A 25,226-nucleotide genomic window follows, 5' to 3' on the forward strand; every position below is an offset into this window, starting at 1 on the left:
ACGTCCAAGGAGGACAGCCTAGCTTTGAGGTGTCAGAGAGGTCAAATCGTTTGTGAGAAGATCATGTTTCTGGCACGTGGTGTGCCAGATGTTGCAAGGTGCCACGAATTAATTGTAGACTCCTAAGAGAGTATATGGGGTGAAGAAAGAAACAGTGTGGTGGCGGATGTATTATCCCGAGCTTTGCCACTGGAATAACTCTCAAAAATAAGGGGAGGGGAGTGTTATGATCTCAGCCTGCAGGAGAAACGAGTCTCCCTTCTTGAGAGTTATTCAGCAAGCCTGACCTAACTAGAAGGTCTAGCAAAATTTGAGGTGATAACGCATATGTAAAATAGTTGGTTGGATATGTGTAACAGTTTGAGATTATGGGCAATGCAGAAGAAAATAGATAAATGACTGGCTAGGAGATGTGGACATTTTGCTGGAGGCGTGAGGCTCGCTTCCGGAGGACCTTGACCTCACTTGAGTGCCAGACATCGCAGGGGGAAGCCGCGCTCCGTTGAGCTCCCGTCAGAAGGGAACCCCTAGTGATATATCTCTAAGAGAAGAGAAGTGTGCAGACGTGCCAGCTGTGGAATCGAGCTGGGGACGTGTGGTCTCAAGTCGTGGACGATAATTAGTGAATATTAAGCCGCCCGGAGGCATTATTGTGGGCCGTGGGAGCGCCCTGACCAGACGCCGTCAGAGGGAAAGCGCCCTCGACCAATTAATCTGTGGTAAGCACGATATACGCCAGTTCATAGTGATTGCTTGTAGTTTGGTCGTGTGCCCAGCGACAGTAGCGATGTTTATTTATAAGTTAGACATGTTTTAATAAGGCAGAAAGCCTGAAATAAGAGAGTGGAGAGGGAGGAACACGGAGCGACGTCCGCCCCCTCTGAGCGCTGGCGGACGACTGAGGGAGCCTGGCTCCGGATGGAGGAAGACCCTCCCAGCGAGTGAGGACCGCCGCCAGGCGAGGTGGAGTATGGACCCGCCCAAAACGGGGGAGTCCACTCTCACTGTATGTAGAGGACAGATAGAGGTTTGAGGCAAGCATATTGTGTGGTTATTTTTGTTTATGTGTTAAAGGGGAACATTTTATTGGAACGTCGATGGGTTGCAGGTTTGTCTTTGGGGAAGAAGTTGCTGAGAACTTCGAAGCCAGCAGATGATGTAGCGGATGAGACTCCAAGGTCAAATCAGAGGACCTCGAGCTGTGAGGAGAAGCAGCAGTGAAGAGGAGTGTCACGTGCTTCTGTAGAGGTGGTGTAGCAGCCAAGAGAGCTGTGGAAGAACCTAACAGAAGGGTGAAGCACCGTAGTTGCACAAGGAAACTTCATGATAGCAGCCTGGAGGAGCTGCAGAGGATCCTGGTAGTGAAGCCCGGAAGAACCTAAGGATATTAGGATAGTGAACTTCCAGAGGTGGAAGGGAAGTTCTGGTGGATTACTAGTAGGGAGTTGATAGTGTTTGGTTGTCATTAGCGTGCAAGACGCAGTGAGAGGTGAGTGACTGTTTGCATTCTTATGTCAAGGAGTGTTTTATACTGAAGTTTAGAGTTACAGTCGTAGGCTGGATTACCTACGGATGTATGCGTTCCAGGACTGACAGTGATTGATGGATCATTGTTGTGTATCAATGAACATTTATACTGATATATGTGATTGCATTCAAATGCTGATTTTCTATATATATATTATCTTGCTGATGGTGCAACAGTGTATGTAGGCTTGATCAACTCGAGGAGGTTAATAGTATCAGGTGGTGAACCAGGAGATAGGATACCACTTGATAAGCTGGTGATAGAGTGCTGATGGTGTTGGAGTGCAACCTGATCGTAATATTATAGAGTATAGGATTCATTATTATTATATGTGTGTATGTATCGTGTATGTGCTTTGTCCAGTAAATGTATCCCAATTTGCTGGTGTTTGCCCTTGTCCTAGTGAGGCTTCCCAGGAGGTAGTAAAGAAGGAGAGAGAAAGAACCAAGAACCACTGCTGTGGACAGGGTAGAAAGTAATACTAATAAGTCAAAAGGGGATTGAGGAGATCATATCTCATAAGGAGAGAGTGGGGAGTCACAGCGGCTCGAGTGGGTGTGTGCACGTGACAACGAGGCTAAGTGTTGGAGCCGCATCCCCTAAACGTGTGACGTTGAGCCCCTCTCCAAGAGCCAGAAGCGCCAAGGGTGATCTCTTAGTATAAGCACTCTACCGAGTTGTGGGTTGGGTTGTCCGTAGAGAAGGATCAACGACGACAACACCAACCAACCCACAGTCTATAATACTAGTTACTCTCCTCAGTAGCACCTCACTGTCGGTCGTCTCTTCCTCTAGCCAGTCACGGGATACACCGAACTGTCACTGCCACTTTACAGGCAGACAGCAGATACTACTCAGTTCCTCTTCGGCGGCGGCTCACTGCTCACATAAAGCAGAATGGAGTAGAGAGATAATAAGCTGCCCGGGGTAGACTGTCTTCGTACCACAGCAGCCCTACCTCGCCTCTGTGGATACAGACACGCCATCAGTAAACTGGCCGGTACTTGTGAACTAAGAAATACCACTAAGCTGTGCCTCCTGCTCTTCCCGCTGAAGCTGTGACTCTCGCTCTTCATGCTGAAGCTGTGGCTCTCACTCATCACGCTGAAGCTGTGCATCCAGCTCTTCACGCTGAAGCTGTGCCTCCCGCTCTTCATGCTGAAGCTTTGGCTCTCACTCTTCACGCTGAAACTGTGCCTCCCGCTCTTCACGCTGAAGCTGTCCCTCTCACTTTTCATGCTGAAGCTGTGCCTCTCACTATTCATGCTGAAGCTGTGCCTCTAACTCTTCACACTGAAGCTGTGCCTCTAGCTCTTCACGCTGAAGCTGTGCCTCACACTCTTCACGCTGAAGCAGTGCCTCTCGCTCTTCATGCTGAAGCTGTGCCTCTCACTCTTCATGCTGAAGCTGTCTCTCGCTCGTCATGCTGAAGCTGTGGCTCTCATTCTTCATGCTGAAACTGTGCCTCTCACACTTCATGCTGAAGCTGTGATTCTCGCTTTTCATGCCGAAGCTGTTCTTCTCACTCTTCATGCTGAAGCTGTGCCTCTCACTCTTCAAGCTGAAGCTGTGCTTTTCACTATTCATGCTGAAGCTGTGCCTCTCACTCTTCAAGCTGAAGCTGTGCCTCTCACTCTTCAAGCTGAAGCGTTGCCTCTCATTCTTCAAGCTGAAGCTGTGCCTCTCACTCTTCAAGCTGAAGCAGTGCCTCTCACTCTTCAAGCTGAAGCTGTGCCTCTCACTCTTCATGCTGAAGCTGTGGATCACATTCTTCAAGCTGAAGCTGTGCCTCCCGCTCTTCACGCTGAAGCTGTGCCTCTCACTCTTCATGCTGAAGCTGTGCCTTTCACTCTTCATGCTGAAGCTGTGCCTCTCATTTAACACGCTGAAGCAGTGCCTCTCGCTCTTCATGCTGAAGCTGTGCCTCTCACTCCTCATGCTGAAGCTGTCTCTCGCTCTTCATGCTGAATCTGTGGCTTTCATTCTTCACGCTGAAACTGTACCTCTCACTCTTCAAGCTGAAGCAGTGCCTCTCACTCTTCAAGCTGAAGCTGTGCCTCTCACTCTTCATGCTGAAGCTGTGGATCACATTCTTCAAGCTGAAGCTGTGCCTCCCGCTCTTCATGCTGAAGCTGTGGCTCTCATTCTTCAAGCTGAAGCTGTGCCTCCCGCTCTTCACGCTGAAGCTGTGCCTCTCACTCTTCATGCTGAAGCTGTGCCTCTCACTCTTCATGCTGAAGCTGTGCCTCTCACTCTCCTTGCTGAAGCTGAGCCTCTCACTCTCCTTGCTGAAGCTGTGCCTCTCACTCTTCACGCTGATGCTGTGCCTTCCGCTCTTCACGATGAAGCTGTGCTTCCCGTTCTTCTCGCTGAAGCTGAGCCTCTCATTTTCATGCTGAAGCTGTGCCTGTCACTGTTCATGCTGAAGCTGTGCCTTTCAATCTTCATGCTGAAGCTGTGCCTCTCACTTAACACGCTGAAGCAGTGCCTCTCGCTCTTCATGCTGAAGCTGTGCCTCTCACTCCTCATGCTGAAGCTGTCTCTCGCTCTTCATGCTGAATCTGTGGCTTTCATTCTTCACGCTGAAACTGTACCTCTCACTCTTCATGATGAATCTGTGCCTCTCGCTCTTCTTGCTGAAGCTGTGGCTCTCACTCTTCACTCTTAAGCTGTGCCTCTCTCACTCTTCATGCTGAAGCTGTGTCTCGGTCTTCATGCTGAAGCTGTGGCTTTCACTCTTCACGCTGAAGCTGTGCCTCTCACTCTTCATGCTGACACTGTGCCTCTCACTCTTCACGCTTGTTACGGCCACTATGGGTCGCAACCGGGTTCTTTGCTGGAGGAACCAAAGTACTAGTATCCGACCCCAAATCGGTAGTGGCTTTCAAGGAGTAGGCTTGGTAATGCAAGTAAAAAAGAAGGGGGAGTTGAAAGGAATATGACAATTCATCCTTTACCAATATATTCACATATCACTTTCTCATCACCATAAATAGAATCATAAACGAAGTATTACTACCCTGAGATATACACATATGTCGCCCTCATAGGGCACTAAGCGCTCCTCGATGCTCATGAAATGCAGCCTTGTCAGCTTCCGTGTTTCCTCAACATACAGTACCGTCCTCAACCAGTACTGGGAAACACCAACGAGTCTACCCGGGCCATGGGCCAGCCTATCTACAGTCTCACTAGGTGCTCCTAGTGAACGCCCACAATCACTCTCCAGCCTGGTGCTGGCAGAAAACATCAGCCTCGCGCTGCTGGGCCTCAACACGAACAAATACAAGGGTAGCGAATCCCTGGCAGGAGCTTCTTGCAACTAGCTAGTTACTCTCCTCAGTAGCACCTCACTGTCGGTCGTCTCTTCCTCTAGCCAGTCACGGGATACACCGAATTGTCACTGCCACTTCACAGGCAGACAGCAGATATTACTCAGTTCCTCTTCGGCGGCGGCTCACTGCTGAAGTAAAGCAGAATGGAGTAGAGAAATAATAGTCTCCCCTGGGTAGACTGACTGTCTTTGTACCACTGCAGCCCTACCTCGCCCCTGTGGATACAGAGACGTCATCAGTAAACTGGCCGGTACTTGTGAACTAAGAAATACCACTTACGGACCCTGACATTGACATACAACTCATATTCCAATAGATGGCGTTGATTTCTTGGCGCCATCTCACCAGAGGTCAGCTACAGCAAATCTTTGGTCTGACCAAGGCAAGAATCTAGAGTCTCTTGCAGGTATCGTACTGCCACCACGAGACCAGATGTCGTCGTCCATTTTGTGGGGGTTTAGGGAGCAGACTCACCGATGGCGTAAACGTCGCTGCTCCATGCTCCGACGATGTAGTCGGGATCGTAACAATGCTGAAGCTGTGCCTCTCACTCTTCATGCTGAAGCTGTTCTTCTCACTCTTCATGCTGAAGCTGTGCCTCTCACTCTTCAAGCTGAAGCTGTGCCTCTCACTCTTCAAGCTGAAGTTGTGCCTCTCACTCTTCAAGCTGAAGCTGTGCCTCTCACTCTTCAAGCTGAAGCTGTGCCTCTCACTCTTCATGCTGAAGCTGTGCCTCTCAGTCCTAACGCTGAAGCTGTGCCTCTCACTCTTCACGATGGAGCCTGCTGTCACTTCTTGAGGGGCGGTTGAATAGCTGTGTTGCAAATGCCACTTGATGTACAATAACGTAACCATTCGCTGTGGTGTAACTTAGTCTGTGATATTTTTCTTTGATTTGCAATATTGCGTCATCAGTGGGCACACCTGTGTTCAGGTTAGTTCAGTATGCAGCCTCACAGCAAGGGTTGCTATTTAGCTGTTTGTTATCGTGCCACTGGATGGACATTAACGTAACGTAAACTCGGTAATGTAGTAGTTAGTCTCTTGTTATTAATAAATTGTTATGTTATAGAAAACGGTCTTTGATGTCAACCCTTCAACCATATTATTCCACCATATTTCTGCATATTATTATTAAATGTTGATGTGATCTTGATATGACGGCTGTTCTTGGGAATTCGAATTCCAATTCATAGCGCCACTTCAAATATAAATATTTGATTGTGAGAACCCGTCGGTTACTCTTTATTAGTTTTAACGTCCTGTTTAACTAGGAGGAGCCAGCGGCCTCTTGTGGACAGGTTTTCACCCCTGGTGGTGGAGGCCTGGCGGTTTGCTCCCGCTTTTCCTTTTTCCACTGGACTCATGCTTACCTGCCTTGAGCACAATTTAAACTTGTAGTCCACCTCCTAAGGGAGGTAGGCGTAGAAAAAAATCTCACAATGGCTTCATTCTATAGGCTTTCGAGCCTTTTCATATCGCTGTGGGAGTAGGTGCATAAAACTGGTGCGGCATAGTCTATGACGGAGCACACATAGGCTGTGTACATCCTTTAATGGACGGCAATATGGGCTCCATGTCCATTCCAGGTCATAGTTTTCAGTGCCCTGAGTCGACTTTTACATGTTCCTATGAGTTGGTTGAACTCCTCTTTCTTCCTCTTGTGAGAGCCGACAATGATACCAAGGTACTTGGAGTGGTCAACTTATTCAAATGTTACACCATTAATTTGCAGTTCTTCATTTGGCCCCCTCATGTGATGAGAGTATGTTTTTGTCTTGTTTATGGAGAAAGTGAAACCGAGTTCAATACATTTACTTCCAAGGAGTTCAACGGACTATTTAATTTTTCCCATGGTTGGAGCTTGTATTAGGACATCATCTGCATATCCCAATTGTTGTGTTCCTTCAGGAAAATCAATATTTGCAATGGTTTTCATAAGTAAATTGAATGTTAGGGGCTTAAGACTCTGCTTTGTTGGGTCCCGAGTTCCATATTCATTGTTCTTGAGACTACTTCATCGAAGCAGCCCTTGGCCATCCTTCCTGTGAGGTAGTCTTCAGCCAATTTCATGAGTCTCCCCTTAACATCCTTGCATGCAAGCTCGTCCAGGATCGAAATCGAAAATAAATGAAGAAACACCAACGACTGCCATCAAATGCCAGCATTTTTTACACACAATTACAAGAACAATAAAAAATGCACCTCACCAAACGGGATGACGCCTCCGACACTAGCATGAAGACCAAAAGTCACAAGACCCCTGCCACGGATGAAGACCTCATGAATGACAAGTTCCACTCCGAGATTGATACTTGATGCCAACCATTGGTGGACAGGCCACCGAACTTTCAAGCCTCCTCTGTGGGAAATTCCCACATCAAATATAAAAGTCCTAATGTATCATTCATAAGATGCTGTTAATTTACATTAGTTCAAATTGCTAATAAATACATTAGCTAGTCATAAAAGATTTACAGAAAATGGAGTAACGTACCCAGGGTCGGCAACACATCGTTCTCCATTGTTTCTAACTAATGTTACATTAAACATCTTCCAGTCTCAGAATTGGTAACACAATAAACAAATTATTGTTATTAATTATATATACACTAATAATAATCAATAGTTAAATATACTAAAAAAGGCAATTTTCTCGAAATAATACAAACCGTTTCAGGACATAAACAGAGGGAGAAGGAGGGCGGCCATTGTGTAAACAAGGGCACAGCGATTAAGCGTCGCTGTTGTTGTGGTGAAATTTGAGTTGGACGGACTCCTGGTTCAACCTTGACACCGAGCAGACGTCTGGACGCCTCGAACAGCCTGGGAGCCGCCGATCACGTCCTGTTTTCGTGTTTTGGCTTTGCTACTGCTGTTTGGCATCCCTCTTCAACGGTCCGATTGTACGACGCCTAGTGCTCATATCGCCTTGAGTCACAGGATTGTTGATAGATTTTTTTTTGCGTGTTCTGGCTGGTTCTCCCGGCGGGATGACGGTGTTCGGGGGCCGGCTTTGCCGAAAGGTGCCGGGGGTTGGTGGGTCTTTGTTGGCTCCTGGTGTGCCCTCAGCTGTGGTGGTCGGCCGGATTCTGCTCTGCAGGGGGACACTGGATGACTTTTGCAGTTTAATTGGGGGGCCAAGTTTTAGTTTTGTTACCTGGTGTTCTCTGTGTAGGGCGGGCTCGGTGCTTGTCACCCTGAGAGACTCCTGGGGCTCTCCAATCTTCTGCCTGACTGTGTGTTTCTTTGCCGCGAGGCATAGTAGTTTCTAGTGATTGGCGTCACTCGTTTCGCGATTTGGCTTGGAGTTCCACCTCTCCTGGCTTCGCGATTAAACCATCACGGGTACGCCGGGGCGCATCCGATCCCACGATCGTCGTCGCTCCTAAATCAATAACAACAACAACAACGTGAGTCGGACCAGTGGGCTTCCCATAACAGCGAAATTTCCTCCTACAGGTTCCAGAAAGCAGCGTGAATTACAACAAGGTAATATAGTCACTATTTTTTGCTGCAACTTGCAGATGAAGGAGGTTTAGCTTCGATTTGTCTATTAGCTCAGATTTACTGGCCAATTATTTTTGTGTCTAGGATTAATCGTTAGGGCACATGATAACACCATCCAATAGGGTAAGAATCTTTAAATAATTACATTATGCACTACACTTGAATTATATCTGTTCTTGCTAGATATTACGTTGTAATATTTCCCCAGGTATATTGTGAGCACACCAGAAATTAGTTGAGCTAGGACACAGCTGGGATCAGATTCACGAAGCAGTTACGCAAGTACTTACGAACCTGTACATCTTTTATCAATCTTTAGCGGCTTTGTTTACAATTATTAAACAGTTAATGAGCTCTGAAGCACTTGGAGGCTGTTTGTAACAATAACAACAGTTGATTGGGAGGTTTTCAAACTTGTAAACTGTTTAATAAAGATAACCAAAGCCGTCAATGATTGAAGAAAGATGAACACGTTCGTAAGTTCTTGCGTAACTGCTTCGTGAATCTGGCCCCAGGACTACACGGACGCTATTAATACCTGGAGTACACATGTCTGGGAAATCTGATGTGGGATGACCAGTTCTCATACTATATAACAGCTGAGGCTATATATTTCACAATTTGATTACAGTTCAGTTGATATACTATACCAAACTTTCGTTATGGTGTAATAGATTAAAATGTGTAGTCCCTCCAAAATGGGTGAAGGGAAGTTTACTGGTGAAAGTAAATTATAAAATATAGTCCGCTCAAAGTAATAAATACAATTAAATACAATTTCTTGAACTGATAATCAAATCAATCACCAGTAGATTTCCCCACATCCTCCTTCACAATCCAAATTCTCTTCTAGAATTTTATCTCCTCGTCCATCTTCCTCTCCCCGACCTTTCCAAGCTCTTTGGATATCAGACTTCGGAACTTCGAACTATTTGGAGGAAATTTCCAGAGAAACCGGTCAGTTAAAAAAAAAAAAAACACACGAATGCATCTCAAGAAAACAAAAACTTTTATATAACTGAAAGCTGTGCAGTTATCATAATGTTGTTGAGGATAGCTTCTTCTAGCCAGTGCCACAGAACAGGTTGGGGAGGGGGAGGCAAAGTTTCGGTGTGTAAATATTTGAAAAAAAAGTACTGGGGAGGGGAAGGAGTTGAGGACAGTGAGAGTGGGACAGAGTGATGGGATTTTTTTTAATTTTGAGGCAGATTGGAGGGAGAGAGCTAGGGGGGTAACCTAGTTTGGTGGTGCACAGTATGAGTGGACAGTGAGGGTGAGGTCAGGTGCTCATCTGTCAAAGGGATCCTCTTTTAGGTTTGAGATATTGATGGCACTAACACTCACTATTTCTAATCGCTAATATTAGCATGTAACAAATCATTGCCTCTCTCTCAAACAAACAGAATGCTTGCTAGCACCATAGTTTACCCTGACAGCACATGGTAAGTGTAGGTCATCATTGCTCCTGACGTCCTTCGTTTAGAGTCATATACCCCTGGTTATGGTCTAGTCACGTTCACGTCACTCAGATTTGTTCACTTTTCTTACGACTTACATAATAAACCTCAAAAAATTTCCCATAACGTCCCAGTACACATTATGAGTAATTTGAAAGATTTTCATCACTATATCTTTCAAATGTCCTGAGATAATATTCTATGTCTCAGTGCAGCACTGGTGGAAAAATGCTTCCACCTCGGTCAGCGTCTATATTGTGTGTGTGTGTGTTTGTTTTTACTCTCCTTGATGTGCTCACCTAGATGTACTCTCCTTTCCTAACTCAAACAATGTGAGTTTGATGTACCTCAAGGTGGTGAGCACACCACCTTGATGTACTCACCTAGATGTAGTCCCCTAGATGTAATCACTTAGATGTACTCACCTAGATGCGCTTGCAGGGTTGAGCTAGGCTTCTAGCCCAGCTTTCCCAAAGTTCTTAGGTTAATGAAATGATTCATTTCTCACGCTTTTATCATATTTACATTTAAATCTTTGAATCGTACTAGCTTCAACGGCTTCTACGTTTAACCTGTTCCACTTACTGACAGTTTTGACACTGATAAATCTCTTTCTGACGTCACTGTGACTCATCTGCTTCTCGAGTTTCCATCTCTGACCCCTCGTTCTGCTGCTCCCTAACTTTAAACTATGCTCCTTTGTCTACCTTATCAATTTTCCTTAGAATCTTCTATGTTGTTATCATATCCCCTTATTTCTCTTTTCTTTCAGTGTGTGTGTGCACTGCCTTAATTCTACTCAGCTAATTGTGCTTGAGCGGGTTGAGCTTCGGCTCTTTGGTCCCGCCTCCCTGCTATTAATCAAATAGTGTACAAATTCCTGAGCCTATTGGGCTCTATCATATCTACATATGAAACTGTGTATGGAATCTGTCTCCACCACATCACTTTCTAGTGTATTTTATTTGTTAACTACTATGATACTTAAATATTTCTTACTAATGTCCCTGTGGGCCATTTGTATACTCAGTTTCCACCTGTGTCCCTTTGTTTGTGAACCCCCCCCCTGTGTTAAATAAACTGTCGTTATCTACCCTATCGGTTCCTCTGAGATTCTTGTATGTGGTGATCATATCTCCCCTAACTGTTATGTCTTCCATCGACGTGAGATTTAGTTCCCCCGTAGTCTCTCCTTGTACCCCTCAGCTCGGGCGCTAGTCTGGTGGCATACCTTTGTACCTTCTCTAATTTAGTCGTGTACTTGACTAGATACGGACTCCAGGCTGGAACTGCATAATCCAGGAAGGATTGGCCTCACATATGTGGAATAGAAAGTTTTGAATCATTCCTTACACAACTTTCTAATAGGAACTCTTCTGTTGGCCAAAGGGGCATATCCTGTCGATAATATCCTCTTGATGTGGGCTTCAGGTGTTTGGATTATTTCCAACCTCCAAGTCATTCTCCCACATGGTACCATGTATCTGGCCTCCTGCTTCTTTCACGGATTTTCATTACTTTACCAATTTGAGTTTGAGTTAAACTCCAGCAGCCATTTGTTGTACCATTTCTTCAGTTTGTCCAGGTCATCTTGTAGTTTCTTGCTTTCCTCCCCTGTCTAAATCCTTCTCATAATTGAGTCTATCGTGAGCAAACGTTGAGAGGAATGAGTCTTTAACCTTTGGAATATCATTTATGTGTATCAGAAACAGGGAAGGTTTAAGGTTTATGAACATCTCGACTAGAGATTCCAGGATGTCTTTACAAAAGAGAAAGGACAGGACCCTTAACTATGAGAAGTCGAGAGAAACGAGGCAGCTTTCAAATGATAATCTGAAAGCATAACAAAATGGCAGTATACAAATGATAATCTTATGAAGTTAGTTACACAAGTATTAATATTACACACATACACACACACACACACATCCCGTAGGCATGTACCTGTACACCTATTGATTGACAGTTGAGAGACGGGACCAAAGAGCCAGAGCTAAACCCCCACAATCACAATAAGGTGAGTACAATTAGGTAAGTACACACACACACATTAGGGGCCTCGTAGCCTGGTGGATAGCGCGAAGGATTCGTAATTCTGTGGCGCGGGTTCGATTCCCGCACGAGGCAGAAACAAATGGGCAAAGTTTCTTTCACCCTGAATGCCCCTGTTACCTAGCAGTAAATAGGTACCTGGGAGTTAGTCAGCTGTCACGGGCTGCTTCCTGGTGTGTGTGTGTGTGTGTGTGTGTGTGTGTGGTGTGGAAAAAAAAAAAGTAGTAGTTAGTAAACAGTTGATTGACAGTTGAGAGGAGGGCCGAAAGAGCAAAGCTCAACCCCCGTAAAAACACAACTAGTAAACACACACACACACACACACACACACACACACACACACACACACACACACACACACACACACACACACACACACACACACACACACACAGTAGGAATGAGAGGACCCAGTAGGACCCAGAGGACCCAGTAGGACCACACAGAGGACCCAGTAGGACCGCACAGAGGACCCAGTAGGAATGAGCGACCACAGTGTACTGGTGTTTGAGTACTTGATTGAAGAAGGGTTATTGAACTCGAGGAGGGATACCGAAACCAAAAGGTTAGCATACCGAAAGGGAAACTATGAGGGGATAAGAAAATTCCTAACAGATATAGCATGGGAAACGGAGCTCAGGGGAACGACGGCCCAAGATATGATGGATTACATCACGCAGAAGTGCAAGGACGCAGCAAACAAGTTTGTCCCAGTCCAAAAGGAAAACAGAGAAATGAAGATGAGAAACCCATGGTTTAATCAGAGATGTAGGCTGGCTAAGCAGCAAAGTAAAAGGGCATGGAGAAACTATAGGAATAACAGGACACTGGAAAGCAGAGAAAGATACCAGAATGCCAGGAATGAATATGTCAGGATGAGAAGAGAGGCAGAAAGACAATACGAAAATGACATCGCAAGCAAGGCAAAGACTCAGCCTAAATTGTTGCATAGCCACATTAGGAGAAAAACAACAGTAAAGGAACAGGTTATGAGATTAAGGATAGGGGCGGAAGGATTCACTACAAATGACAAGGAAGTGTGTGAGGAATTGAATAAGAAATTCCAGGAGGTCTTCACCTTAGAGCAAGGAGAAATTCCAGAGGTAAGTGAGGGAATAGCTAACCAGGAACCACTGGAAGAGTTTGAGATTACCAGTGGGGAAGTAAGGAAGTGTTTACTAGAGTTGGACGTGACGAAGGCTATAGGCCCAGATGGAATCTCCCCTTGTGTTCTAAAGGAAGGAGCAAGCGAACTGTGCCTACCACTCTCCATAGTGTATAACAAATCACTGGAAACAGGGGAACTGCCAGATATTTGGAAAGCAGCTAACGTAGTCCCGATATACAAGAAAGGGGATAGACAGGAGACACTGAACTACAGGCCAGTGTCCCTAACCTGCATACCATGCAAGCTGATGGAGAAGATTGTGCGAAAAAAACTAGTGGAGCATCTGGAGCGAAGGAACTTTGTAACACAGCATCAACATGGGTTCAGGGATGGCAGGTCCTGCCTCACAGGGTTACTTGAATTCTACGACCAGGCAACAAAAATAAGGCAAGAAAGAGAAGGGTGGGCAGACTGCATATTTTTGGATTGTCAGAAAGCCTTTGATACAGTGCCACACAAGAGGCTAGTGCGAAAGTTGGAGATGCAGGCTGGAGTGAGAGGGAAGGTATTCCGGTGGATAGAGGAGTACTTAAGCAACAGGAGACAACGAGTCTGTGTGAGGGGTGAGGTCTCAGATTGGCGAGACGTCACAAGTGGAGTCCCGCAGGGGTCAGTCCTTGGACCTATACTGTTTCTGGTATATGTAAATGATCTCCCAGAGGGTATAGATTCGTTCCTCTCAATGTTTGCCGACGATGCAAAAATTATGAGGAGGATTGAAACAGAGGATGATAGTAGGAGGCTACAAGATGACCTGGATAGACTGAGCGAATGGTCCAACAAATGGCTGTTGAAGTTCAACCCGAGTAAATGCAAAGTAATGAAACTAGGCAGTGGAAACAGGAGGACAGGCACAGGATACAGAATAGGACATGAAGTACTTAATGAAACAGACAGAGATAAAGATCTAGGAGTTGATATCACACCAAACCTGTCTCCTGAAGCCCACATAAAGAGAATAACGTCTGCGGCATATGCGAGGCTGGCTAACATCAGAACGGCGTTCAGGAACCTGTGTAAGGAATCATTCAGAATCTTGTACACCACATATGTAAGACCAATCCTGGAGTATGCGGCCCCAGCATGGAGCCCGTACCTTGTCAAGCACAAGACGAAGCTGGAAAAAGTCCAAAGGTATGCTACTAGACTAGTCCTAGAACTAGGAGGCATGAGTTATGAGGAAAGGCTGCGGGAAATGCACCTCACGACACTGGAAGACAGAAGAGTAAGGGGGGACATGATCACAACCTACAAAATCCTCAGGGGAATCGACCGGGTAAACAAGGATGAACTATTCAACACTGGTGGGACGCGAACAAGGGGACACAGGTGGAAGCTAAGTACCCAAATGAGCGACAGAGACGTTAGAAAGAACTTTTTCAGTGTCAGAGTAGTTAGTAAATGGAATGCACTAGGAAGTGAGGTGGTGGAGGCTGACTCCATACACAGTTTCAAATGTAGATATGATAGAGCCCAGTAGGCTCAGGAATCTGTACTCCAGTTGATTGACGCTTGAGAGGCGGGACCAAAGAGCCAGAGCTCAACCCCCGCAAGCACAATTAGGTGAGTACACACACACACACACAAAAGGAATGCATTAGGAAGAAATGTGGTTGAGGCTGACTCCATACACAGTTTCAAGTTTAGATATGATAGAGCCCAATAGGCTCAGGAACCTGTACACCTGTTGATTGACGGTTGATAGGCGAGACCAAAGAGCAAGAGTTCAACCCCCGCAAGCACAATTAGGTGAGTACACCCACACACACATATAAACTCACACACACACACACACACACACACACATAAACTCACACACACACACACACACACACACACACACACACATTAGTTCTTTTTTAGTGCCAGAGTGGTTGACAAATGGAACTTTTTTAGTGCCAGAGTGGTTGACAAGTGGAATGCATTCGGAAGTGATGTGGAGGAGGCTGACTCCAAACACAGTTTCAGGTGTAGATATGATAGAGCCCAATAGGCTCAGGAACCTGTACACCTCTTGATTGACATTTGAGAGGCGGAACCAAAGAGCCAGAACTCAACCCTCGCAATCACAATAAGGTAAGCATAAATAAGTGAGCACACACATACATACACACATACACACACTGACATATACATACACATACATAACTTTTTAACACTCAACTGTGGGTGAGTGTTGAAAACACTTTTTATCACTGTGTTGAGTGTTAAAAAGTTATAAACTTGAGCTTGCGGTTATTAGGCAAGTCTAATATATATATATATGTCGTACCTAGTAGCCAGAACTCACTTCTCAGCCTACTATTCAAGGCCCGATTTGCCTAATAAGCCAAGTTTTCCTGAATTAATATATTTACTATAATTTTTTTCTTATGAAATGATAAAGCAACCCTTTTCTCTATGTATGAGGTCAATTTTTTTTTATTGGAGTTAAAATTAACGTAGATATATGACCAAACCTAACCAACCCTACCTAACCTAACCTAACCTATATTTATAGGTAAGGTTAGGTTAGGTAGCCAAAAAAAGCTAGGTTAGGTTAGGTTAGGTAGGTTAGGTAGACGAAAAAACATTAATTCATGAAAACTTGGCTTATTAGGCAAATCGGGTCTTGAATAGTAGGCTGAGAAGTGCGTTCTGGCTATTAGGTACGACATATATATATATATATATATATATATATATATATATATATATATATATATATATATATATATATATATATATATATATATATATATATATATATATATATGAATGAAAACTCACACCCCAGAAGTGACTCGAACCCATACTCCCAGGAGCAATGCAACTGGTAACTACAGGGCGCCTTAATCCACTTGACCATCACGGCCGTCAAAAGGAAGTGATAGCCAAGGCTATTTGAGCCACTTCCCCGACGGCAACTCGGATGGTAATCTTGGGCATAGCATTTCACCAAATCACCTCATTCTTTGGGGCACACGTGAGGAACACAAATGCGAACAAGCCTGAATGGTCCCCAGGACTATATGCGAATGAAAACTCACACCCCAGAAGTGACTCGAACCCATACTCCCAGGAGCAATGCAACTGGTAACTACAGGGCGCCTTAATCCACATGACCATCACGGCCGTCAAAAGGAAGTGATAGCCAAGGCTATTTGAGCCACTTCCCCGACGGCAACTCGGATGGTAATCTTGGGCATAGCATTTCACCAAATCACCTCATTCTTTGGGGCACACGTGAGGATCACAAATGCGAACAAGCCTGAATGGTCCCGAGGACTATATGCGAATGAAAACTCACACCCCAGAAGTGACTCGAACCCATACTCCCAGGAGCAATGCAACTGGTAACTACAGGGCGCCTGTAGTTTTTTGAAATAAAAGAAAATCACTCAGCCTAATAGGCAAATCGGGCTATGCATATTAGGCCGAGAAGTGCATTCTGCACTTCTCGGCCTAATATGCACTTGAAGTACGTTCTGTAAGAAGTGCGTACTTAATATTATTATTATATTAGAATAACCTAGGGCACTGAGCAATCCATCTCTAGCCGCAAACAAACCAAATGGTAAATTATCATCCCAATGTCTGGGTGAATCGTCCCCAGTTGCCTTCAACATTTTCTTGAGAGTTTGGTGGAACCGCTCGATTCCCCCCTGACTCTGAGGATGGTAAGGACTGGAAAAATTGTGCTTTATACCAAATAAATTACAAAAATGTTTAAAGGTGGAGGAACAAAAATTACTCCCCTTATCAGTTTGAATTATACGGGGCATACCAAATAGTGAGAAAAATCGTTCCAACTGCCTTATAATGGTAGAAGCTCTAATGTTACGTAATGCATGCGCTTCAGGGAACCTGGTGGTCATACATAAAATTTTAAACATATACATATTTCCGGATTTGGTACAGGGTAAACGTCCGATACAATCCAGTTCCACATGAGTAAAAGGCTCCTCTGGCACTACAATAGGATATAATGGTGCTCGTGGCACAGTCTGATTAGGCTTACTAACAGTTTGACACACAACACAATTGTGGTAATATCTGACCACATCTTTTTTAAGTTTTGGCCAATAAAAAAGTTTACAGATCTTATGATACATACTGGTAATGCCTTGATGGCCTCCCATCAGGTCATCATGGGCAGCTTGCAATACCTGCCCCTTTTACTCTGTTGGCAAAACGAGCTGGGTTTTAGACTCACAATCATCTGATGGGGGAGTTTCTGATCGTCTCCATCTTCTCATAAGACATCGATCCTTGAAATAACAACCCGTACTCTCCTCCAAAGTATCAATGGAGTCAGCTGCTTCTGCATAACACTCAGCTAGACTGGGATCAGTACTCTGTAACTTACACAAGGTCTGGAACGCTACAGCTGGAGCGAGCGGGCAAGAAACTGGTACCTGGGCCACATCTTCCAGACCATCTTTGTCAGAATAAATTAGGGCTTTGCCACCGGCCTCACTCTCGACATCCAAGTGAGCTAAAAATGTATCTTCAAGGTCCACCTCCACCTCCCTGTCTGAAGGGGTCCTGGCCTCGAGAACATCCACCTTGGTAGTAGCAGGACTTACCACATTCTGCTTACCCATGGATCTGGTCACAACACAGGCTGGATGAATGACACCATCATCCGCATCTGGTTGAACCAGTACTGCACTGGGTTTAGTATACATAACAGGACAATTGGTCCCACTTACTTGACACTTGTCAAAATCATTACCTACAATGATATCAATCCCAGGAAAGGGCAACTGCTCACTGACTGCTACAGTGCACCAACCTGGTGTAATAGAAGAATTCAGGTTAACCTTAATTAATGGTACATGCTGGATATGCCCTCCAAGTCCCTGCAATAACACTACCTCTCCAGTATCTTCTATGCTAACATCAGTAAGAACACGGCGAGAAATTAAAGACTGGGAAGCACCAGTGTCCCTTAACAACTGAACTGGTTTCCAGGTTCCACTAGTACATAATAGGGTACCCGCATGTAGGTATGGATCAAAATTAGTCATCCACTTGGGCATGACTGGAGCAACATTGGCATTAATGGTCTGCAAACCTCTACTCATAATCAGACCAGTTTGTCTCAACTCAGGGTGCAAAGCATAACAGGAATTTACCACATGACCTCTTCTCCTGCAATGCGTGCAATATCTGCTAGTGGTCGGAACAGCCGAACCCATTGCAGGCTTAATCACTACATTACTTGAGGTTGACAACCCTGTCTGTTGTGTCTCAGATTTAGGCTTTACAGGAGAAGGGTTCAGGGGAGAAGGTGAAGTAGCTGGTGGAGTCTGGAAAACATGATTTTTATGAGCATAATGTATTAGTTTTAGCATTAAAATGATTAATTGGTGCTCTAAAAGGCACTTTAGTAAGTAGTTCATGCTCATCAGCTAGCTTGGCTTGTTTTATAAGATCAGTGGTTTGTTTATTTTCAGCCATGAACAAAGCTAATTTCTCTGGTAGACATCCAAATACTTCCTCAGTTACTATGAGGTCTCTCAAAGTCTCAAACTCTGTAATATTAAGTGCTTTAATCCATCTGAAAAAGTGATTTAATTTTACTTGTACAAAGTCAGAAATAGTCTGGTCATATTCTCTTTTTAAACTTCTGAATTATATTCTATGTGCCTCTGGGATCTGCTGGTAGGCATTTAAAATACTTTGCTGAACAAATTTAAAATCGAAAGAATTCTCAGCAGGCAAAGATGCAAATACCTCTTGAGCTTTACCCTTAAATTGTCCTTGTAAAATGCTAACCCATTGATCTACAGGCCAGTTAATGCTGACTGCTAATTTCTTAAAATGCAAGAAAAATATTTCTGGATCTTCTTAATAAACTTAACTAATTCTACATGTTTACTGTACTTGGAAGAACTATTTGTACTCTCTGGATTATTACTAGTGTTACCCAAACCTGCCACAATTCTCTGCTGTTCCAACCTGTTATTATTTTCAGCCATACTCTGCTGAATTTCTAATTGTTTAGTGTGTTGCTCTGCTAGTTGTAACTGAGCCTCCAACATCTGTTGCTTTTTCTCCAACTCAAGTTGTTTTTGCTGGTTCTGCAACTCCAACCTCTACTTGTCGGTTTCCAGCCTAGCCATGTCTAATTTAGTCTCCAACTCCAACTTTAAGATTGCCACCTTGTCACTTGACTCTTCTTCTAACTCTCCTAAACACTCTTCGTCAAGTCTCTCCTCCTCCACCAAGTGTGTGACAATAATTCTTAATACTTGAGCTTTCAACATTTTACTGGAAACTGCTAGGTTCAATTTATCAGCCAGAACCAACAAACTAGACTTCTTTAAGTCTTTAATTTTTCTAAAATTTGGCTGTTCCACCAGCGCAGCAACCTGATCCTCCATGGTTGGCTCAATTATCACAACTTAAGACTTGAAACAACACAGAAAATTATGCTTGGCCCCTGGCACAAGCAGGGGCCAAGCACTTACCTCAAATTGTGAAGCGTTGAAAAGTTTTCACAGCAGCTCAGATTGAACAGATAATTTCACAGTCTTGATTAGGTGTCACTTGATAATAACAGAGTACCTAGGAAGGCAATTGCTATTAATAATTAGCACTGTCAATTGTACAAACATTACAGGGAATTAAGGTTTAAGCTCGCGGACAGAGGCCCTCATTTGTTACAACCCTTGAGACTTAGTACGGTTCTTTCCCCGCAGTGATTAATTATATTAGATCGACCTTGCCAACATGTGTCTAGGGGATAGTGAAACACTGCATCAATTGGAAACAATGTAACTACGCTAAGGGTGACAAACATAACAATTAAATGATACAATTAATGACCAGAAATATTCTTTAGCATGCAATAATATAATTGAAACTCCTTATTGATCAATAAGCAATGTCACTAGCACATGCATTATTTAATGAAATAAATGCACAATCATCTAACCAGAAAACTAACCTAGTATTAGCTAAAACAACAAATCATGGACTTAACTTAAAACATATCTCCTCTCTACCAAAACTACCACACCTCTGCCCAAATCCTGGCTTGCCAGGGCGGCGTCCTACCACACATGTCAACTAACATCCACATAAACTATTGTGGAAATTCTACTAACAAAATGTAGTACTAATATTCAAAACATTATAAATCTTAAGAGTACATACTGATGTTACATTACTCAATATAATTTACTGGCAAACAATAATAAGAATTAGTCAAGGTTGAACTATACTCACTCGCTTGACATCAAGCTCCCACACTGACCACATCCAAATATGGTCATCCCCCCACACGGAGAAATCAACATGAAAATACTTGCACAAAAGCCTCATACAATATAATGCAACTCAGGCACATTACAGCATGATACAATATGTAACATACAATAATCTAATATCATACAACTGGATGCTATATTAATTATAGAACAAGACAATAAATATATAAGCATCAGGAGTAATGTTAGAATCCAAGTAAGATTCGTAACAGTAGCCTAGGCTACTCCAGTATGAGAGTTGTTCGTGAGCTTTCCCTCAGTGACTGAGGGCTAATATTGCTATGGTAGGATTTATAAACAGTGGAGATAAAGATGGCAAATAATGAAGGGAAAAATTAGTGTTGATATTGAGAAACAACAGAAATATTGTGAGGAGGAAAAAACCGAGAGGCGATCTGCTTTCTCCTCTTCACCACCTCACCTGAGAGATTCATCACCTAACCTAAGCGAGCTGCTAAGCCGACAGTGAAGTGGGCGCACTTCCTTCGATCGAATCCTGGAGGGTGGGTCAGCTGTATTGCCTTGGCTTAGTTAGTCCTTGCCAAAGGTACCATCCTGCACAAAGCCATGTGTACCTACCTTCCAATGTGAGGAGACCGTTTTGGACGACCATGCATTCAATACGACCAACCTACTGCAAACCTTCTCCACCTGCACCAACATCACACCCGTCGATTTTCGCCAGGAGTGTTCGGATGCTGTTCTATTCTACTCACAAGAGGATTAACATCGACTACTTCGAATCACTTCCCATTGGCCCTGTACTTGAAGATGCTCATATCAGCCTTACTTTCTCTTGCCAGCACCTTGCTGAGAGATCTATCTTAATAAGGAGACCCCTGCAAGTGAGAAGAGACTAAGGTTGTATACAGGATAAGATACCCATTGGAGGAGCTTTGAAGTACAGCTGAAGAGAAGTCGATGAGAGGAAGCGTTGGAGTTGTAGAAAAATTGCCAGATCTTAACCCACCTGTATTGCGAGACTTGATACTGGATCAACCCCACAACTGGCTAGGCATTGAGTCAGGTCAGTGAATATAGAGAGGTCATTTTGCAGCATTTATTATATTCAGAATTGGCCAGAATTCCTGGTAGTTTGGGCCTGCAATTTTCTAAGCTAGGTGCGTGAGTTCGTACTGTATTGTTGACGATGTTGGGAGGCGGCATCTGGTGTGGTGAAGGCTGGCTCAATGATTGGCCAGAAAGAAGTGGTGGCGGCTGAGTCGATGGACGGCAGAGTAGGAGCTGGGCCCCCATTGGTTTCCAGGGTGCACAGTGGCTCCTCTTCCGCCCGGAAGCTCCGGGAACATGGCAGCTTGACTGTTGAATGTTGTTGGTGCACTGCGAGGGGTGTTGGCCTGTGATGAACTTGACAGTGACAACAGTCAATGAGGAGTTCTGGTCGGGGATGATGGCAACGACGTCGGTGACTGCTTTCCCAGAGATCAGGGAGCTCACTCTGCGGACGAACATCGTCCTGGCTGCAAGGTGGTGACGAGGCGGGTTGAGGATCTGATGCGCCTCCACGCGAGCAGAACGATTGGTGGGCTTGAACAGATCTTGTAAGTCTGCGGCCTGCTGAACAATAGTTGGGGTTCTCCATCGTCAATCACATCAAGTGGTGCAAAGGTGGTTATGGTGGAGATCAAGTCGAGGATCTATGACCGGGTAGGAGTCTGGTTTCCCTGAAGCATACTTTGATCCGCTAGATCATGGTACTCAAGGCTTAGTACCAAAGCATTTTCACATTACTGAAGAAGGACTTCCGTCTCTTCCCGGTATACAAATCCAGGCATGGAGTGGGGTCTGACCTTCAACAGTATAGCACTCAGAATGTGCCATCAAGTGGATCATCAAACGAGACCTCAAAGAACTTGTGGACACACTCGAAGCTGAAAACCCTCTTGTGATACCAACTAACATCACTGTCAGCATTAACAACTCCGGTGAACGCTTGGCCATGAAACTGACGTTTCTCCGCCATAGCTGAAGCGAACCTTGCTGCCGCACAAGAGCTCATGTGCATTGGAGACAAGATTCTATCATTCTTGAACAAGAAAAAACGCTACTACGATCTACAACAATGCTTCAAGTGTTAAAAGTATACACACTTTACCAAGAAATGTCCGGAACGCATCAACAAGTGCAGCGTGTGTGCAGACCACCATTTCTCCATTTGCATGGCGGAATTCCAACGTTGTCTGCTCTGCGATGGTGACCATATTGCTATTTCCCACCGTTGCCCACGTGGACAAGAGGAAATACAGAAACTGATTGAGGCGAAGAAACTTTCATCCACCAGCAACGTCGCTTCTGTCAGCACCATCCCCAAACCTCCAGGACCTACGAATCAACCAGAAGATTTCCGGTGCTACCTGGCGGTGCCTCTCAGCCTTGGACCTCCCAGCCTCCTCATTGAGGGAGGGGCCTAACTTCCAATCAACAGCATAGTTTCGACCTACTTCAGACTTTAGTCTCAAACTGGCTATGCTGTGATTTGCTGAGAGGATTGCTTGGTCTGACAATAGTTTGTCACAACCCTAAACACACTGTCTGCTGTAAACGGCTTAACTACCTTCAGAGATCCTGAGACAATGTTTCCTGCGAGGCAGACGCCTTCATCATCAACGGAACCTGCATCGACAGGTGCACAGCATGCAACAGCTGCTGCTAACCCTCCATTTGACCCAGTGGAGGAAGAAGATTCGCCAGGTGAGAATGTTCCTGCCACTTCCACGAAAATTACTATCGATGTTCTACGAACGGCGGAAACGCCCACTGATCCTTCTACTCCAGCTGTAGTTACACCTACCACTCCTCAACCCTCTCCACGACCTGCTACTACTCAACCATTAAGTAACACCGCCTCAGCTTTTGACTCGTCAGACGAAGATACCTCAGTTGGAACACCAGTCCCCTCCTCAGCTGTAGTTTAACTACAGGCCTGACGATTTCCTATTGGACACCATACCTACACCCTTGAACGACAGCACAACAATGTCAACTGGGAGTAAGACTACCTTGACCTCCGTGACACCCATGAAGACGATCGAACCATGTTTGCAGAAAACGGAAGGGAGAAAGAAAGAAAAAAAGAGGAGCACAATTTTTTTTTTTTTTAATTTTACCCCGAGGGCGAGTTTATTGGGCAGCGCCACTCATCCTGTGAGTGGACATTCCACCATAGCAACATGTTCAACACTCCCCAATAGGAAGAAAACTCGCTGGGTTGTTCATTCTGTCACTTATACCCAGACACAGCTGAGACTTGCTTAACTGTCTCAAGTGAACAGCTCCTCAAACAAGATGATTAACATCTGTCAACCCTTAAAATATTACATTATCTTGCGAGTGCAAAATGGGGAAGTCTTTTAAGAACAGTATTAATATTTGACAAATAGTGTTTTCCTAACTCAAACAATGTGAAGTTTATTATTCTACACATATTTCTAATGTCTTTCAGGTGTTCACATTCTTTTGGGTAGTAGTCAAGGCGGTGTCCATCACTCTCATCACAGATTCTGCAACTCCGCTGCTCAGCTGTTGTTTCCATTCCAAATCGCCATGGATATTTGTATCCAAGAGTGATTCTCGCTATTACTGATTCTCTCCTGCGGCCACCTCCTCTTCGTCCATAATGATTGGGGTTGCCAGCTGCAACCATGTTGTACCATCATACAGGTTCACTGGGTTAGTGCTTCTATCCTCCTTTCCTCAGTTACTTTGTTATGATGTTGCCTGACAATACCTCTAATTTCTAGCAGAGTCTTGGGTATGAAGTATTCAATATGATCTCCTTAAGCAGCTAGTACACCTGCTCTTTCATTCCCACATATTCCAACATGGGAGGGGATCCACAGAAAGTTTACGACTCTTTCCTGGTTGATTAGTACCCTAACGGCTCTCTTAATTTCTGCGACTATCGTAAGATTTTCGGCCCGATTTTTACTTAGGCTTCGTAGCGCTGCTTTTGAGTCAGTGCAGATCACTGAACCATTAGTGTTTCGTTCAAGGGATCGTAACGCCATAACAATGGCAGTTAGCTCCGCTTGCGTAAAAAGAGGCATAGTTCTCAGTACGTGCTTTCTCTTCATTTCTGCGTTGAAAGGCATTTTTCCTAACTACAGTGAATGCTGCACCAGCCCTGCCATTGACAGGATTAGATGATCCATCAGTGTAAAGTTGATCTAGTTCATCTCCGGCTTCTTTATAAATTTCCCCGAGATACCTGTGCCTCAGTTCTTGTGGAATCACGTTGGTTTTTTTCGTAGCCATTTCATTGATGATAATCCTGCATGAGTCATCCTCCCAGGAAAATAACCTCTCTACAGGCATGCGCTCACGGGTGCGGCATAGTCTATGACGGAGCACACATAGGCTGTGTACATCCTTTTAAGGACGGCAATATGGGCTCCATGTCCATTCTAGGTCATAGTTTTCAGTGCCCTGAGTCGACTTTTACATGTTCCTATGAGTTGGTTGAACTCCTATTTCTTCCTCTTGTGAGAGCCGATAATGATACCAAAGTACCTGAAGTGGTCAACTCATTCAAATGTTACACCATTAATTTGCAGTTCTTCATTTGGCCCCCTCATGTGATGAGAGTATGTTTTTGTCTTGTTTGTGGAGAAAGTGAAACCGAGTTCAATACATTTACTTCCAAGGAGTTAAACGGACTATTTAATTTTTCCCATGGTGGGAGCTTGTATTAGGACATCATCTGCATATCCCACTTGTTGTGTTCCTTCAGGAAAATCAATATTTGCAAGGGTTTTCATGAGTACATTGAATGTTAGGGGCTTAAGACTCTGCCTTGTTGGGTCCCGAGTTCCATATTCATTGTTCTTGAGACTACTTCATCGAAGCAGCCCTTAGCCATCCTTCCTGTGAGGTAGTTTTCAACCAATTTCATGAGTC

Source organism: Procambarus clarkii, chromosome 11 (genome assembly GCF_040958095.1).
Source record: "Procambarus clarkii isolate CNS0578487 chromosome 11, FALCON_Pclarkii_2.0, whole genome shotgun sequence".
In the NCBI taxonomy this organism is placed as follows: Eukaryota; Metazoa; Arthropoda; class Malacostraca; order Decapoda; family Cambaridae; genus Procambarus; species Procambarus clarkii.